Source organism: Melopsittacus undulatus, chromosome Z, assembly GCF_012275295.1.
Source record: "Melopsittacus undulatus isolate bMelUnd1 chromosome Z, bMelUnd1.mat.Z, whole genome shotgun sequence".
Taxonomy (NCBI): Eukaryota; Metazoa; Chordata; class Aves; order Psittaciformes; family Psittaculidae; genus Melopsittacus; species Melopsittacus undulatus.
This window is the reverse complement of record NC_047557.1, coordinates 66,702,089-66,715,007: the sequence shown is the minus strand read 5'-3', so window position 1 is coordinate 66,715,007 and position 12,919 is coordinate 66,702,089. Positions and strand designations below refer to the sequence as shown.

Here is a 12,919-nt window from a genome sequence, read left to right as displayed (position 1 = left end):
TCAGGATAAACATTTTATGTCTAAATAACAGTACAGGCAAACATACAGCAGTACAATTATCTGGGTCCTAAAACAGCAAGTCAAGTAATTAACCAAGACTGGGCTAGACCTAGTATCTGGGCTTGCAAAGACTTACATGAGCATGGTTGTCACGTAGGCAGCAGAGTATGACCTCTTCTCCAGACAACTGACCAGGACCAGCCAACAAACTTGGGGAATGCATATTCCTTGGCTGGACTGTCTTTTTTTACCACCAAGCTGCAGAAGCACAGCTTGGACTTTTTAGCAAAACATTACACCCCTCTGTGCCAGCTCTGTTCTTAGTATGCATGGGGTCTGGGAATCCTGTACAAGTCAATACAACCCAACATTACTCTGAGGGCAGGAGATTGGAAGTATTGTATAATGCAATACAAGCCTCACAGCTCTGTTGTATGCACCATCTTCAGAAATACTGCACTAGGCAATACTCACCTTCAAGGACCCAACTAGTCTCGCAAAGGTGAAACTGACTGTTTATGTACAGAAGTCACTATACAGGATGACAGAACTAATGCACAGGGTACTCTGAACTGTGTGAATATTGCTGGTGTGAATATACGGTTAATAAGTGAATATTTCACTCATTAAAAAGTGAGACTGTGGGCTCAGAAGCAGAAAAAGCTTTTAGTTTAATCTAATAATGACTAAAAACAGTGCTGATGACAAGCAGAACGAATTTTACTGGCCTCAGTACAATATATTAATGGCTAAGAAGCAAATAATTCAAAATTACTGAAATATAAAAGAAGAAATAAATTGAAAGAAGAAGTAAAGAAATAAAGCACAAAGACTACATTGAAAGATGAATAAAGCTGTACTACAAGTTCATGAACTATTAAGACTACCTTTTGGCAGGAGGCCTCCAAAAGACTGTTTTCCACCTTGCCAAAGTATGACTACCTTTAAAAGGTGAAAAATACCTAAAAATGGAAACACTGCTGGACGAATCAGAGGTATCATGTTCCTTTCATTTATGTACTTAAATGAAAATTTAACATTCTCCTGCTACCCAGTTGTTTGTATGAATACATCCTGCTCTCTCACACTGTGCATACAGAAGTTCAACCAATACTTACAGAATCTTCCAATATATTTGGAGACATGTATTCTCAATTTATTTAAGAAAATGGCAAGATTGATTAATTCAAATTACACTGTTTTTTTTCTCATAGATTTTATTGTGTTGAGAAACCTTTAAATGTAAACTGTATATTTAAACTATTTGCTGTGCTATTTTAAACCCACAAACAACTTGGATGTGGTCCACTGTTTCAAACTCAGTTTGGAATTTAAACGTGTTTTTAAATATCAATTGCATGCTACTATAAAAAACTAATTCAGTCAAAACCAGGCTGGTGAATAACATCAGGACATTTGTTAAGACAAGGAAATACTGAAACCAACATAATTCCCCTTATTTTTCCTCTACTAGCCTCACAGCATGACTAACAACTTCTGGAGCTTGTTGCGCCACCTTCTTTCTTATCTTCATATTGCAGGCATGCTACTGGTTCTAGTAGTTATTTCTGATGTTTCAACCATGACAGCTAAAATAAAATAAAATAAATAAATAAATAGATAATACTTAGTACTAAGTGTACCTATTTATCCACATACTACAAAGGATAGACAGTACTGCAAAGATACATTGCATATATTATAAAACCAGCAAGTAATACATAAAATAACTACCTCTATCACATTACTTGACATGCTCAGTCAGTAGAGTTTTTTCCTGTCAAAGGAATACTGTCCCAAAGCTGTAGCAACTGCTCTCCAACTTGTGGTTCCAGTTCCTACAAATAAGCAAGAAATTACAGAAGTTATCTGCACTGCTACTATTGAACATACAGACACTGTAACAAAATTGTTAGATTAAGTTCCTGGTGATTGCTCTGTCTTTCTGAAAGAGCTCCTTCATTTTGCTATCGAAACATAGATTAGAACTTCTGCATAGAAAAAGGTTTTTTACTAGGGCTTAAAGACAAGACAAGAACTTTCGTAGGATACCATGGCATTCAGGTTGTTTGAATTTTATTATTCACAGCAAGATGTTAGTTCTTAAGAATAGAATTCAAAGTGAACACACCACCACCATATACAATGCACCATATGCTTTGAATTTTCCACAAGTCACTTATTAACTAAAGATCATTGTTCTCCATATCTCTTAATTCCATCAGGTGTGGTATAGAATGTGGAAAGGCAGGTCACCTGCCACTATACAATGGCTCTTGAATGAATCATACCTATTAACAGACTGTTTTTCAGATCAAGACTCTTCAGGTCTTAAGAACCACTTACAACAGAAGCACTGTTAACCCTATTACATACTACCTTCCCTTCCTCATTCCTACAACTGGAGAGATTCTGGAGAAGTAGCAAGAAGACTATTAGGAAGTATAGCTCTAGAATCTGTAAAGATATTTTGGGAGTGGACTGGGGAAAACGCAGAAAACTGCCGGAGAACTCTTGTGCCAATTCTCTTCCAGCTTTTTGCAGTTGCATTTAGCTTTAACACATTGGAGAACTGTCCTAAGCTTTATTCTGCCTCAAACCTCAAGATTCTTTTCAGGCTTTACAGAAAATTCAAAGCTATAATGATGGACAGTTACTCAGGTGTGACAGACTACCTCAGAGAACAAGTCTGAATCAAACAAGGAACAAACCTCTACAACCAAAATTAAAAAATAAAACAAATAAAAACCCCAACAAACAACAAAAAAAACCCCAAACCACCAACCTTTTATCTCTGGAAGTATCCAGGGGTTGTTTTTTGTTTTGTTTTGGGTTTTTTTAATACATATTTAGCAAAAAAAACTGCTTTGATTCCATTACTTCCACAATAACACATTAGTAGAATCACAATGTGCATCAAGGAACTGTGATTCAGATTAATAGATATGTAAGTAGAGTTGAGACAAATGTCAAGGCTAAACAAGCTAACAAACAATGCACCAAGTAAAGAAGACTTTAGAAGAGAACATTACCTGGCCATCCCTGCTTATTTGTACTTTCTTATTGTCATTCCAAGGGTTGAGCAAATGGTGTGCAAACTGAAAAGGAATGCTTTCTTTTCGGATCCACTCCACCTTAAATACACCTCCAAAACCAGCAGATCCCCAGTCTTGACTTTTCTCACACCCTATCTCTGATGCCATTCTAGCAAAACCCTGGAGCAAAAATTGAAATATAAAAGGAAAGACACAATTACAGCCTTTTCTGCTTACATTGGAATTAAATTACTTGACTATATATAAAACTTTCAAATTAGTTTCAAAGTACTCTCCCCCATTAAGCTGGATCTTTTGAAGTGCCTATACCTAGAAAGTTGTGTATGATTTCCCACTTCAAATATGCCTTCCACGGTTTCACTACAGAATGTCTCTCAATTCATCTCTCACAATTATCACTCAAAGATTTTTTTAGCTTTGTGACAGAAGTGGAAAAGGTGTTGCAAAATTATCTGAATCCTAAGGAATACGATGAATGTTCTACTACATAATAGTTCATTAGCTATTCCTTGTTAGTTGTAGATATTTTTTTTCAGAAATCCATTCCTTCTTTCCCATGTTCCCTCTATGATAACAAAATTTCACACGGAATTATGAGAGCATAGCTGTTTTTCAAGGAAACAAGTCAAAGTTGCTTTTTTATTTCCTTACTTCAACAAAGAGGGAGGAAAAACTCATACTACCACAAACAAATCAAACCACCACACCAAACTTATCAGCTATTCATGAAAATTTACGCCAGTTACGACTTAAGAGTCCAAGAGAGACAGTGCACTACATAAGTTAGCAGCACATGTTTCTGTTGTAGCAAATGCAGTCCTACACAGCTCAAGCCAGACTTAAATGGAAATTAATAAAAAGAAACAGGGGAAAAATAAAGGTGGAAAGAGACACTTGGTACAAGAGAATATTCATACTGTTAATCCCATGAATGTCCATGCATAATACAAAGAGAAAGCAAACTTTTCCATCAGCCTGTAGGCATTTGTGAAACATTAAGTGGTTCAAAAACTGTTGGTCAGAAAATTAGAAGAGTGGGGATTGACTGTTTATGATGGAGGGGTCTCAAACAGAGTCAGTGGAAGCCAGGACAGCTTCTGGTGCGCACTCATGACCTCCTTTGTCTCCTGAGGATGAATATTGTAAGCAGTCTCTCTGTGCAAGAAGGAGTAATCAAAGCAATACAGAGGTTGCAAAGTTTTAGTTCTACGTGACTGAATAAACACTTCATCTCCAGTGTAACTCTCTTTATCACCATGACTTATCAAGGTTTCTTCTCCTGGGGAGAAGCGTGATACCACTATTGTGATAGGAACTGCTGCTCAAGAGCAGCTGTGGCTCTTCATCATGTTTTGACAAAATTGTCAATGATTATTCAGAAACTAGGCCTGTGAAACAAAGGCTATCTTCTCTCTGTAGATATCTCACTGGCTGACAATGACTAGGACTTCCATTAGTCTACTGATAATATTTTGAGCTAAATTTGCAGAATCTTCTCAGTTATGGCTGTTGGTTACATGCTAATAAGCTGTAAGAAGTCAATAGTGGTCAGTATGGTAAGTATCCCTGGCAGTTAAGTACAATTTTGTAATTTTAAAATAGTGTTTTTTAAATAAATGGTTTTGTTGATGAAATTGTTGCCCAAAGTTTAGGTAAGAACCTAATCAACATAAATGCATGCATGAATAAATATTCTACTTGGGAACCAGATCTCTATGCTTCTATTCATGGTGAATAATATTTTACAAGTTGTACTTATATCATTCAGATGACTTGTTGAGTAGGAAATCATTCAACTGAGAAAGGTTTTGTGAGTTCAGTTCATTAATCTATGTTTCTTATTGTGTTTGTATCGCTTCATTGTACATTTGGCTATGCATTAAACATAAGTTTGATGAATTGATAAGTTGTCCTTGTTTTGTTGCTATGTAGTACCAAAAAATAATTCTATGCTGTGATAAATACAAATAGTTCTGTGCTATAATAAAGAAATCACTCCTCAAAATTGTTGGATGAATAAAGACATACAACAAATACCAATCTTCAAGACCATAGTAAATAAATGCTCCTGAGTCAACTACCTGCATTTGGAAGAGAAAAGTCCTTTTCTGCTATACTGGGTTCTATATGCTGCATGATGTAGTTGTTGTGGTTTAAGCCCAGCCAGCAACCCAGAACCATGCAGCCTCTCTCTCACTTGCCCCCTTCCTCCCCCAGCTCCTAGATGGATGGGGAGGAGAATCGAAAGAATGTAACTACCACGGGTTGAGATAAGAGCAGTCCAGTAACTAAGGTATAACACAAATCACTACTGCTACCAACAGTAAAAATAATAAGGGAAATAACAAGGGAAGAGAACACAGCCGCTCACTACAAGCCGACCGACACCCAGCCTGATCCGAGCAGTGATCTCACCCTTCTGGGTAACTGCCCCCAGTTTATATACTGGGCATGACGTGCTGTGGTAAAGAATACCTCTTTTAATTAGTTTGGGTCAGGTGTCCTGTCTCTGCTTCCTCCTGGCTTCCCCTCCTCCCTGGCAGAGCATGAGACTCAGAAAGTCCTTGGTCAGACTAAATATTACTGAGCAAGAGCTAAAAACATCGGTTTTATCAGCATTGTTTGCAGGCTGAAAGTCCAAACCACAGCACTGCACTGGCTACTAAGAAGGAGTATTTTTATTCCACATTATTCACGTCATGCTCAGACCTCACATTTTTCCATATACCACCACTCTTGTCTCAGATATATATATATATATATATATATATATACATCCACCCACACACAAAGAGAGAGAGAGATCATTCCTTTGTGCATGGACCAATCCCTATAAAGCTGCTGAGTTCATCCCGTCCATGATATCGGGCTCTGTCTCTTTTAACAGTCTTTTGGAGCAGGAGATGCTGTGTGCAGTGCTGGATTATTGCCTGCTGATGCTACCACAGAACTCGTCTGGTTTCATCAAAGTTCATTCGTTGTTGGGATGATGGTCGGAGTTTGAGTGGCTGCTGTACTTGTCACTGGGGTTGGGGTAGTTGCTGTACTTGGAGTTGGAGTAGCTGTATTATCTGTTGTAGTCAGAGTTTGAGTAGCTACTGTATCATAGAATCATAGAATAGTTAGGATTGGAAAGGACCTTAAGATCATCTAGTTCCAACCCCCCTGCCATGGGCAGGGACACCTCACACTAAACCATATCACCCAAGGCTTCATCCAACCTGGTCTTGAACACTGCCAGGGATAGAGCATTCACTACCTCCCTGGGCAACCCATTCCAGTACCTCACCACCCTAACAGTAAAGAATTTCTTCCTTAGATCCAATCTAAACCTCTGCTGTTTAAATTTCAACCCATTACCCCTTGTCCTATCACTGCAGTCCCTAATGAATACTCCCTCCCCAGCATCCCTGTAGGCCCCTGTCATGGTTTGAGCAGTAGCAGTCATTTTTTCTCCTTCTTGTAGCTGGTGCAGTGCTGTGTTTTGACTTCTGGGCTGGGAACAGTTGCTTGATAGCGAGCATGTTTTGAGGGTGTTTTTGTTAAAGGCCTTTTCTGAGCGTGTGCTCTGCCGGGGAGGAGGAGGGTCCAGGAGAAAGGAGAGACAGGACACCTGACGCAGGCTAGCCAATGAGGTATTCCATATCATAGCACGTGATGCTCAGGAGGCAACTGGGAGAGAGAGGGAGGAGGGGTGGAGCTCTGGAGGAAAATGGAGGAGGGAGCACGCGGTGCTCGGCCGGGCAGGGTAGAGTGAGTTATGGGTCGGTGGCTGGTGGGATGTTGTATTCTTTTTGCTTGTTATTGGCTGTATCATTATTATTTGTAGTGGTAATGGCAGTAGTGATTTTGTGTTATGCCTTAGCTATTAAACCATTCTTATCTCAACCCATGGGGGCTACATTCTTTGGATTTTCCTTCCTAACTCCACGGGAGTTGGGGGACTTGGTTTAAACCAAGACAGCCCCCTTCAGATACTGGAAGGCTGCTATGAGGTCTCAACGCAGCCTTCTGTTCTCCAGGCTCAACAGCCCCAACTTTCTCAGCCTGTCTTCATATGGGAGGTTCTCCAGTCCCCTGATCATCCTCATGGCCCTCCTCTCATGTTCTAACAGCACCATGTCCTTTTTATGTTGAGGACACCAGAACTGCACACAATACTCCAAGTGAGGTCTCACGAGAGCAGAGTAGAAGGGCAGGATCACGTCCTTTGACCTGCTGGTCACGCTCCTTTTGATGCAGCCCAGGATACGGTTGGCTTTCTGGGCTGTGAGTGCACACTGCTGGCTCATGTTCATTTTCTCATTGACTGACACTCCCAAAGTCCTTCTCCGCAGGACTACCATGAATTTCCTTTTTGCCCAACCTGTAGCTGTGCCTGGGATTGCTCCCACCCAGGTGTAGGACCTTGCACTTGGCATGGTTAAACTTCATGAGGTTGGTATCAGCCCACCTCACAAGTGTGTCAAGGTCCCTCTGAATGGCATTCCTTCCCTCTAGCATATCAACCCAACCACACAGCTTGGTGTCATCAGCAAACTTGCTGAGGGCACACTCAATTCCATTGTCCATGTCAGCGACAAAGATATTAAACAAGACCGGTCCCAACACCGATCCCTGAGGGACACCACTCGTTACTGATCTCCAGTCGGACACTGAACCGTTGACCACAAGTCTTTCAGTGCGACCATCCAGCCAGTTCTTTATCCACCAAGTGCTCCACCTATCAAATTGATGACACTCCAATTTAGAGACAAGGATGTCATGTTGGACAGTGTCGAACGCTTTGCACAAGTCCAGGTAGATGACGTCAACTGCTCCACCCCTGTCCATCATTTCAGTAGCCCTGTCATAGAAGGCCACCAAATTGGTCAGGCAGGATTTCCTCCTAGTGAAGCCATGCTGGCTGTCACCAAGCACATTTCTCTTTTTCATGTGCCCTAGCATGCCTTCCAAAAGAATCTGCTCCCAGATGTTGCCAGGCACAGAGGTGAGGCTGACTGGTCTGAAATTCCCCGGGTCATCCATTTTCCCCTTCTTGAAAATGGGGATTCTATTTCCCTTTTTCCAGTCATCAGGACTGTACTTGTCACTAGGGTTGGTGTAGCTGCTGTATTTGGAGTGGGTGCAGGTGCTGTATTTAGAATGAGAGTAGCTATGTTGTTGGTTGCTTTTCCATCAGATCCAGAGACATTTTTTTTCCTTTGAAGATGCTGGATGACGTTCAACAAGGCTCTGTAAACACAGGCCAAGCCCCAGGATACTGCCATGATCTGTCCCTCTCTGGTAAGACCAGGATGTCAACACAACTCATTTAAGTGTTTTACTAATTTTTCTGGATTTTGCGCTTGTTCAGTGGTGAAATTCCAAAGCACTGGGGGGGCCCAGTGGACTAGGTACTTGCCCATATTATCCCACACACCCTGCAAATCATGACTGTCTAGCCTCAGGAAAAATATCTTGGTCCTCCTTAGACATTGTTAAACATGTCTATTACATACTTCCAAAAGTATAGAGGTGGTAACCACACTGGGAACACAAGCCAGATCAGTTTGATGATCAATGATTCTATTGTATTACAAGTCATTAATGTAAAGTACAATGAAACAGGAACATTAGCCCAAGGCCCCTGGTCGATAAACACTAACACGGCAAATATCAGCTGTAAGTAAGGTACAGATACACTGAAACTATGAGATCAAGAGCAACAACTTTGAGAGACAATAAATCAGCATTGTGACGAGTGACTATTATTTCAAAACAATAAATGTTTCTCACAAATACAATTGGAAACACTTCAGTCAGATCTGTCATTATCTCAACCCTTCGTGCCCCACATTGGGCACCAAAAAGAACTGTCATGGTTTAAGCCCAGCTGGCAACCCAGAACCATGCAGCCTCTCTCTCACTCCTCACCTTCCTTCCCCCACTCCCTGCAGGAGTGGGGAGGAAAATCGAGAGAATGTAAATCCCATGAGCTGAGGTAAGAGCAGTCCAGTAACTAAGATATAACACAAAATCACTACTGCTACCACCAATAATAATAATGATAAGGGAAATAACAAGGGAAGAGAATACAACTGCTCACCACCCACTGACCACTACCCAAACCAACCCAAGCAGCGATCTAGCCCTTCTGTGTAACTGCCCCCAGTTTATATACTGGGCATGACTGTTCTATGATTCTATGACATGCTGTGGTATGGAATACCTCTTTTGGTTAGTTTGGGTCAGGTGTCCTGTCTCTGCTTCCTTCCAGCTTCCCCTCCTCCCTGGCAGAGCATGAAACTCAGAAAGTTCTTGGTCAGAGTAAACATTACTGAGCAAGAACTAAAACTATCAGTGTTATCAGCATTGTTTGCAGGCTGAAAGTCCAAACCACAGCACTGCAGAAGAAAATGATCGCTATTGCTGAACCCAGGGCAGTAAAAGTAAACTCTGATGGGCTTCCAGGTTCCCTGAAATAGCAAGTTCTCCATATTAATTACTGAATGAACTCTAAAGTTTATAGAATTTAGTTATATTAGAAAATGTGCTTTCACAGATCAATTTCTTACCTACAAGTGCAGGTTCCTTGTTCTAAGTTAGAGACAGTTGCACGTGACATTTTAAGAATTCAAGAAAATGGTGAAAATACATCTATTACTGGTGACAAACTATCAATACATCAGATTGCAATATCATCAGTATTCTTATTACTTTGCTGTGGACTTGCCTGAATTTATTTCAGCTTATATAGATGGAATTGATTTGGAGGAAGTTTCCTTCTTGGATTAAGTGATATTTTTTCCCTAACATTGGCAAAAGAGTTGCAACAACAGCCATTGCTGCCCCTTGCTGCACCTAGTGTAATGTGAATTTTGCTTTCAAAAATGCTGTTTTGTATAACTGAAATTTTTAATCTTAAACTGGAAAAGAAAAAGCATCTTGCAAAATTCAGGATTAATTACAGGAAGAGCCAGATATGTTTGGACATAGGATATTCTTGAGTTAGGACTTACTTATGAGGAAAAATGCTTTGTTCCTGCTGTTGTGTAGAACCGAAGATAAAATGACGTGAAACATGGTTATATGGCCAGAAATTAAGTGTTCTTCATTCAGTAGCAGGACAAGAAAGATGTTCCACTTGTAGTAGTACAGTTACTTTGTTATTCTCTGATATTTGCTTTACCTAGATGGCCAGTTTTCACTGAACTCTGCACCACCTTTCAGAAATAGAAGAAGAAAAAAGGAACAGAATTAAGGGACTAGTAAAAAGAAACCAGCATGATAACTGCTTCTGACTATATGAAAACATTTCCTCTCCTACTCTAGTACATATTGTCTTTAAATAGATTTTGATTTGACATTTAATTGTAAAGCTACACTCATATTCCTTATTATTTTTTCCTAGAAAAATATTCATTGACTGACCTGTTTTTTCCTAGCTCTGATTTGAACAGTGGGAAAATCTCTCAGACTCATAAGGTAATTTTCTTTGGGTGGAATGACAACTAACAAAAAACAGTCAGCTCATCCAAGAATGCGAATTCTCTCTCTTCCAATAATGTATATACAACCAAAAAATTACTGCAAAAGCCTTTAAAATAATTTGCAAAGCAGCAGATTTTGTTAACTACTTCTGACAAATTCCTAAATTCAGTATAGATTCCTAGTATTTTAGTATTTTATAACTTTCTGGTAACCTGACTTCTTGAAACAGAGCTACAACACGGTCATGGTTTATGTGCAGTCAGCAGCTTAAGTACTACACTGCCTCATTCCACACCTCCTCCTGCCCCCCCTGTGTTATCAGTATTTTTCTCAGACTAAGTGTTGTCATGATATTGTACTTTAAATATTGTTAATTCATGGTAAATCTAGTGAATAGCATATTGAATACTTAATCTTATATATACATACACACACACATGAGATCATTCCTTAGTGAATGAACCAATCCCTATAAAGCTGCTGAGTCCATCTGGTCCATGATGTTGGGCTCCATCTCTTGTAACAGTCTTTCAGAGGAGGAAATGCTGTGTGCTGTGCTGGATAGTTGCATGATGATGCTGATTGTTCCTTTACTGCAGAACTCATCTGGTTTCGTCAAAGTTCATTCTTTGTTGGAATGATGATTGGAGGGAAGTCAGGGCTGTTCACCTGAAGACATCTAGTTGGTGGGATATAAAAGTGCTACATAGCAGGCAACAGCATACAGTTGAGTTCATTGGCTGTTTTCCCCTGAAATCAGATCCCCTTGAGGGACACATGGGACTTCCCCATGTTCCTGCATTACCCACCAGGTATATCCAGGTCCCTGAGCAAAAGCAATCCCATGAGTAGGGTTGCCTTTACCTGAAGCAGGAATAACCCAGACTGTCTTCCCCAGCAAATTCTTTATGTGCACCACAGGAACTTTGTCCCCTTCAACAGTATATAAAAGTTCTGCCCTGTTGGCAGATCCTCTGGTGTTGACTAGCCAGGTGGCTTTTGGTAAGTGTGTATCCCAATGTTTGAAAGTTCCACCACTCATTGCTCTCAGTGTAGTTTTTAACAGCCCATTGTACTGTTCAATTTTCCCAGAGGCTGGTGCATGGTAGGGGATGTGATATACCCACTCAATGCCATGCTCTTTAGCCCAAGTGTCTGTAAGGTTGTTCCAGAAATGAGTCTCATTGTCTGACTCAGTTTTCTCCATGGTGCCGTGTCACCACAAAATCTGTTTCTCAAGGCTCAGGACAGTGTTCTGGGCAGTGGCGTGGGGCACAGCATATGTTTCCAGCCATCCAGTGGTTGCTTCCACCATGGTAAGCACATGGGGCTTGCCTTGGCGAGTTGGTGGGAGTGTGATATAGTCAATCTGCCAGGCCTTCCCATATTTGTACTTCAGCCATCGTCCTCCATACCAAAGAGGCTTTAACCGTTTGGCTTGCTTAATTGCAGCACATGTTTCACACTCATGAATAACCTGGGAAATAGTGTTCATTAAGTCCACCCCTCCATCACGGACCTATCTGTATGTTGCATCGCTGCCCTGATGGCCTGAAGTGTCATGGGCCCACCGGGCCAAAAATAATTCGCCTTTATGTTGCCAATCTAAGTCCATCTGAGCTACTTCAATCTTAGCAGCTTTATCCACTTGTTGGTTATTGTGGTGTTCCTCAGTGGCCCGACTCTTAGGTATGTGGGCATCTACATGGTGTACCCTCACCACCAGCTTCTGCACCCAGGCAGCGATATCTTGCCATAATGCAGCAGCCCAGATGGGTTTACCTCTGCATTGCCAGTTGCTCTGCTTCCATTGCTGCAGCCACCCCCACAGGGCATTTGCCACCATCCATGAGTCAGTACAGAGATAAAGTACTGGCCACTTTTCTCGTTCAGCAATGTCCAAGGCCAGCTGGATGGCTTTCATCTCAGCAAACTGACTGGATTCACCCTCTCCTTCAGCAGTTTCTGCAACTTGTCAATGAGGACTCCATACAGCAGCCTTCCATCTCCGATGCTTTCCCACAATATGGCAGGACCCATCAGTAAACAAGGCATACTGCTTTTCACTTTCTGATAGTTTATTATATGGTGGGGCCTCTTCGGCACACATCACCTCCTCCTCTGGTGACATTACAAAATCTGTGCCTTCTCACCAGTCCATGATGACTTCTAAGATTCCTGGACGACTGGGATTTCCTGTTTGAGCTTGTTGGGTAATTAGTGCAGCCCACTTACTCCATGTAGCATTGGTTGCATGATGTGTAGAGGAGACCCTGCCTTTGAACATCCAGCCCAGCACAGGCAACCGGGGTGCCAGGAGAAGCTGTGTTTCAGTGCCAGTCACTTCCAAAGCAGCTCAAACCCCTTCATAGGCTGCCACTACCTCTTTT

General features: G+C 41.1%; 1 long non-coding RNA gene across 1 annotated transcript; it reads right to left on the bottom strand.

Annotated features, from left to right (window-relative positions):
• Positions 1-1,130: 1,130 nt before the first annotated feature.
• Positions 1,131-10,079, bottom strand: LOC101878202 (uncharacterized). The gene is made up of 4 exons (XR_004550553.1): positions 10,058-10,079; positions 3,033-3,215; positions 1,735-1,838; positions 1,131-1,589 (listed from the first exon to the last, which is right to left on the bottom strand). It is a non-coding gene; the product is annotated as an uncharacterized lncRNA (long non-coding RNA).
• Between the last annotated feature and the right edge of the window lie 2,840 nt (positions 10,080-12,919).